Below are 6,383 nucleotides of genomic sequence, written 5' to 3'. Positions count from 1 at the left end.
ACCCTTAAGGACAATAACCTGTTGCATATTCATACGTCTCATACGTGATGCATAAATTCCATTCAAACAAAGGATTCTGTCTGGTCATCATCAACTTCTTCCTCCTAATCCTAAGGCGCCTTTGATCCTCAGCCAGGCAGGAAGAAGTTCGTTTCTTCTGATAAGAGGGCAATAAATTCTTTTTCTCTGAAAGATTTAGGTGTCCTGTGGCTGCTATCTCGCTGCGAGTCCTTTCTTTAAAAAAAGTATCCTACATAGCATAGTTTCTATTTTAGCATTATTTATAACCTAAAACTATATTTAACACAGTACTTAAGAGAATTAATACAGCATTACTTTCTAACACAACACATATAATATTCATTTTAATATTTGCAAAAAGCCAATCATAAAATATGTATTTTTCACATATTTGGTATACAATTTGAACAGATGGAATAAATTTAGCTCTCACCCTGTACTCAAGAAGCAGCTGAGTGTCTGTTTGAAGCTGAAAGTTTGAGTGTGGTGGGCTTTTTTCCCTTGTAGTAGAATTTCTGATTGTATCATAGAAATTATTGTCTCAGTGCTCTGCAGTAGCCTCAGACAGTTAATCGGTGGGGTGTTTCCCCTTCTGTGGTTTAATGTGCTGTTGGTGAGAGAGGAGGGAGTATGGACAGTGTATTTCTCTTCTGGGTAATGGACTAAATCTCTTCCTGGTTTTAACTCCATGGTAACCAGTGAAGTTCAATCAGGGCTGAACTCAGCCCCTTCTGTTTTGGTACCATCTATGTCAGGGTGACTATCCAGCTTTGTTTTGAGGAGGGTGTAAATGAAATAGTAATTATCATGGTTTAACCCCAGCTGGAAAATAAGCACCACACACCCATTCATTCCCCCCACCACCCCTGGTGGGATGGAAGAGAGAATCAGATGAGTAAAAGTGAGGAAACTCTTGGGTTGAGATTGACAGTTTAATAATTGAGTTTTGATCAGTCCATGGCAGATGGTTGGGCTGTGTTTCCACCCCTGAGACAGTTGATTCCAGGTATACTGGACACCCCTCTAAGTGAAAGCAAACTGTGGCCTGCACTCTGCTGCCAGAGGGATTGAGAAAAATGCATTAGTGATATCAGTTGCAGCATAATTTGTCTGCTTTTGACTCCAGTTCATACTGAAATTCCAACATGTCCTGTACAGCAGCACTCAGAGGTGGCATGACTTCATTCAGGCCATGATAGTCTCCTGTAAGCCTCCATTCTCTGTTAGACTTTATCACTGGCCACATGGGGTTGTTAAAGGGTGAGCAGGTCCTGTTGATCACTCCTTGGCTCTCCAGTCAACAAATTAGTTCATGGATGAGAATCAGGGAGTCTCAGTTGGTGTGGTATTGCCACTGCTGTGGTAGCAATTGGCACCTGTTGTTCTTAAACCCTCAGCAACCCCACAAATAGAAGGGTCCTCCAAGAGACAAGGCAAGGTAGACAACTGTTTATTTTCCTCCATCTCCAGGACAGCTGTACTGAAAGCCCACTGGTACCCTTTGGGGTCTTTGAAATCCCCTCTCCTGAAATAGTCTATGCCAAGGATGCACAGAGCCTCTGGCCAGTCACAATGGGGTGCTTTTGCCATTCATTCCCAGTCAGGCTAATCCAGCTTCCAATAGTCAGCTGTTTGGATTCCCCGTCACTAAAGAAATACAAATGGGTTCTGCCCCTGTATAGCTTGATAGCATTCGGGTACACTGTTCATCAGTGTCTACTAGAGACTTGTACTCCTGTGGGGATGCTGTGCCAGGCCATTGAATTCACACCACACAGTAAACCTAATTGTCCCTCTCTTCCATCTGGCTGGAGGTAGGGCCCCTCTAGTCCTGGTCATAGGATTCTCCATTTACTTCTTGTAGAAATAGATTAGAATACCTTTCCATAGGATCAGGAGTAGGATCAGTCCTTTCACTCTGCCTGGGGAACTGCCCAATGGAGACTTGAGCAGCAACTTCCCTGGAAGAACCCCCATTTGGGATTATCTTTGCAATTCACACACCTGTGCCTCTAGGGTTGAGGTAGATTTTCCATTCCACTTCCTCATGTCCTTTCCATGGTCCTGCAGGTAAAACCACAGGGTACCCCAAGGTGTATACCCAGTATATTCTCCTTCTTATGCAAAAGTACACTTAGCTGTGAGTCCATACAGGTGGGGAGTAGAACATATTCTCTTTGAATTTCTGTAACTCCTTGGACAGTTTTTTCACAGCCTAGACAAGGGAGGAAGAGTGATTTTCTTTGTACTCCTGGAGTTGGTGAGCAACTTCATCCACTGTTGGTGCCTCTTCGTCTCTCCAGGTCATTACTGCCAGTGAGTTGGCATATGACAATGATGCGCTCTGAACAAATTTCCGCCCCATGGGTTGTGTGCACTGGACTTTGGATCTGTGGGTGACTGCACATTATTTGAGTCAAATCATCTCTAGCATGACTAACTCCCCCTGCCTCTACTACAGTCTATTTACCTGGGCAACACATCTTCCTTGAAGGGGTACCTTTCCTTCACACTTGGCAGGAGTCAGCTCCAGAGGCCAAAGACCTGTGTCCCTTTTCCAATCACGTTCTGTAGAAAGTGATCCCAGCTGCTTGCCTTCTTTACCTTCTAATTTTAAACTGCTAGCCCTGTTGTCCCAGCATTGGAACAGCCAGGTGATAACATGCTCAGCTGACAAGATCTGAAATAGTTTTGCATATCTTGCAGCTCACTCAGGGATAGGGATTAAGTGGTTACCTCTTATTCTGTCTCTTCCTCCTATTCCTGAGCTGGCTCTCCTTTGTCCTCCTTTATTAAATGAGATGCTTTTTGTGAAAAATGCCAATCACTTGTTTTTAAAATTTTAAAAGTTTAATTGTAATAAAATGGTTATAAAAATAGTAATATAATTAGAGTAATAAAAATTTGGACAATTAGGATTAGGACAATACGAGACAATAAAAACAAAGAGTTACGGATAGTCTGGATACCTCTTTCTGGGCAAAATAAGCCCAGAAAAAGGACACACATTAACAGAGGATTAACCCTTAAAAGCAATAGTCCATTGAATATTCATACATCTCATACATGATGCATAAATTCCATTCAAACAAAGGAGTCCAGCTGGTCAGTGTCAGCTTCTTCCTCTTAATCCTGACAGCATCTTCAGGGATGAGCGAGGCAGGAAGAAGTTCATTTCTTCTGGTAAGCGAGCAATAAATTCTCTTTCTCTGAAAGATTTAGGTGTCCTGTGGCTGCTATCTCGGTGGGAGTACCTCATTCCTCACTTTTTAAAAAAAGTATCCTACATAGCATAGTTTCTATTTTAACATTTTTTTATAACCTAAAACTATATTTAACACACTACTTAAGAAAATGAATACAGCATAACTTTCTAACATAACATATATACTATTAATTTTAATATTTGCGAAAAGCCAGTCATAAAATACGCATTTTTCACACTTTTTGTGTCCATTTCTTCTTGCGTATAGGGGCAAATGATACCAACAAGGGTTGGTTCTTTGCTTCAGCTGCATCATTCATCACCAGGGTCTGAGTAGCTGCAGTGCCTGTTGCGGGGGTTGGTATAGCCACAGGTAGTTGCTGAACCCTAAACAAGATCTGAAGCACATTCAGCATTCTTAGCAATAGGGCCAGGACCAGAAATAGCCTAGTTTCAACATCCCAGGGATTTTAAAAAATTTCAAAATTCTCAGACGGTTCTGGAATTAGCCTGGAGGAGAAAGGGAAGATGTAAGAAGATGTCTTCCCCATGGGTCAATTCTCTGAGGAGAAAAGGCAAAAGGTGTAATTATTAATTATGAATGTAATTGTATTAATAATTAGAAATAAATATATTTGTAAAAGAATTATTTTGGCAAATAATTAATTATTTGTCCCAGTTTGAGACAAAATTTAGGAGGAAACTCTGCAAAGAGGTCTCCTCTAGAAAGCAAATGTCTTGGTTTGAAAAAGACAGGTGTCTGCTAAGGAAGGCAGGAGCCTCCCCTGAAATGGAAAATGTAAACCCCTTCCCTCTGAATTTTTATAATTTTGAAATTAAGAGGGGCTCTCAGGCAAAAATATGGGAGCAGGAATAACAGTTCTTTATTAGGGAAGAAAATAAAAAAATAAAATAAACAATGCAGTAATACAAAACAACACTGACAGAGTCATAATGTGACCTGACACCCTGTTGGTCAGGGTGTTGCTAGCAGTCTGATTAAATGGTGGCTGCAGTCCTCCTGGAGTGACAAATGTGGTTCCATTGAAGCAGTGATCCTGTAGAAGGGTGTAGTCTTCCTCTGAAGATCCAGTGGTGGTGTAAATGGGTCTGGTCTTCCTCTGGGAGTCCAGTGGAGAAGGCTGGCTGTGGTCTTCCAAATCTCTGATTATATCCAGGTAGGATAGCTCCCTCTGGGCAGAGCATCTCAAAATAGGATGATGTAACTTTATCAGTCATGCAGTGAGACTCAGTAGCCCATTAACAGAAGATATCTCCCCGGAGGGAGGATTGGTTGTGGAAGAGATAAAGAAAACTGCTCAATTAACAGAAGATAACTGCCCCACTTCTAACAGATAGGAATAGAATACACACCCCTATTTCCAACCTAAGACAACAAATTTCAGCAGCCCCTCCCCCAACCGATTTGGGAGATAATCTCCTTGGAGAAAAGTGGAATAAGCTGTTTATTTCACAAGCAAAGTACTCACAAACATGAGAAAATGAATAATAGTAAACAATAAAACCTCTCTTTGCTCTGACAAGATGGCAAACTCAGAGTCCTTCTGTGGTTCAGAGAGAGAGTCTTCTGTGAGTGTGTCTCGGTCTCTTCAGTCTCTCTCTGTCCTTCCGGGGCTGGGATGCACCTTCCCAGACCTCTGATGGGCCACAGGCATGAGCACCCAGTGTTATTCTGGGTTTTCAGTCTGGAGCAGGGCTGAATGGTTCCAGAAAAAAAAAGTCCTGGGAAAACCTCTCTGCAGTAGCTAACAAGGAAAAACAGCGAAAAAAGCAAAGAGAAACTCCCTGTCTCTCTCTCTGCAAAAGATGAGAACCAGGAGATCATTGAGCCTTATCTCTCTCTTGCTGTCCGTGCTAGGCAGCACAGTCCCTGAGAGAGAGGAATTCCGGGGGAGTAAAGTGAAGCTTCTGCAGACAAACTGCAAGGTGCTTCTCCACTCCCCCACCCTCTCCCCCTTCGCCCTCTCTCTGGGCCTAGCTTAAAGCTACAAGACCCATTTCTGAGCAGACTATGGGATACCAGACCATACAGTCATCCCAGGACAAATCACAATAAATAACTCCCAAAGTATAGAGGTGACGGCAATGCTGAGTAGACATACCAGCAATCCTATCATATCACAAGCCAGTATTACAAAGTACAACAAAACAAGAAACTTAGCTGTCATGGTTTGACAGGCCCCAGAGACGACAAATACCAAAAGAGCAAACGCTGCAAGTACGTAGGTACATAATGTAACTCTTAGAACAAGCGCAACAACTCTGAGAAAATAAATCAACATTGTGACCAGTGACTATTAAACCAATACAATAAAAGCTTATAACAAATTTGTTTTAACATGCTTTGGTAAAATCTGTCATTATCTGAACCCGTCATGCCCTACATCAGGCACCAAAAAAGACTGTCTACTCCAGCCAGCACTAAGTACCACATACGATCACTCACTCACCCCTACCTCCCTGGGGAGGAGAATCAGAAAAACAGTAAAAACTCGTGTTGAGATTAGAACAGTTTATAAATTTAAACAAAGTAAAAGATAATAATCAAAATAATAATTGTACTGAAAAGGAGAAAGGGAGAGGAATAAAACCCAAGGAAAACAAATGATGCACTGTCGCTATTGAGCCCCACATGACGCAAAGCACCAGGGCTCAGTCAGAAGGCTGTTTAGACTTATTTATTAAAGCAGCATGTTTCTTTTATAGTTTTACAAGATATTTACATTTACTTAACGAACACATACACTACCCATTGGTCATAAAGAAGAAACAAAACTTTCAATAGGTGAAAGAAGCCATACCACTGTGTAAGCCAACCAAAGTCCAGATCTTCTTGCTTACACTTTTTTCTCTCTCATTCCTCGAGTTGTCATGGTGATAGCCTTGATAAATTCCCTGAGAGAGATATGAGGCTTTCCTTATCTTCAGGAAGCCTTCGCTGGCTCACAAGAACAGCACAGAAATGTCTTTCCCACAATGCACAATACAGGTGTTCACCACCTGTCAACCAATACCCAGACTGTCCCCAAGCAGCAAACCCACCTTCTGGATAACTCCCCTCAGTTTATATACTTGGCATGACATTCTGTGGTGTGGAATATCCCTTTGGCCAGTTCAGGTCAGCTGTCCCAGCCAT

This window comes from Molothrus ater, chromosome W (genome assembly GCF_012460135.2).
Source record: "Molothrus ater isolate BHLD 08-10-18 breed brown headed cowbird chromosome W, BPBGC_Mater_1.1, whole genome shotgun sequence".
Classification (NCBI taxonomy): Eukaryota; Metazoa; Chordata; class Aves; order Passeriformes; family Icteridae; genus Molothrus; species Molothrus ater.
This window is presented reverse-complemented; position numbering follows the sequence as displayed.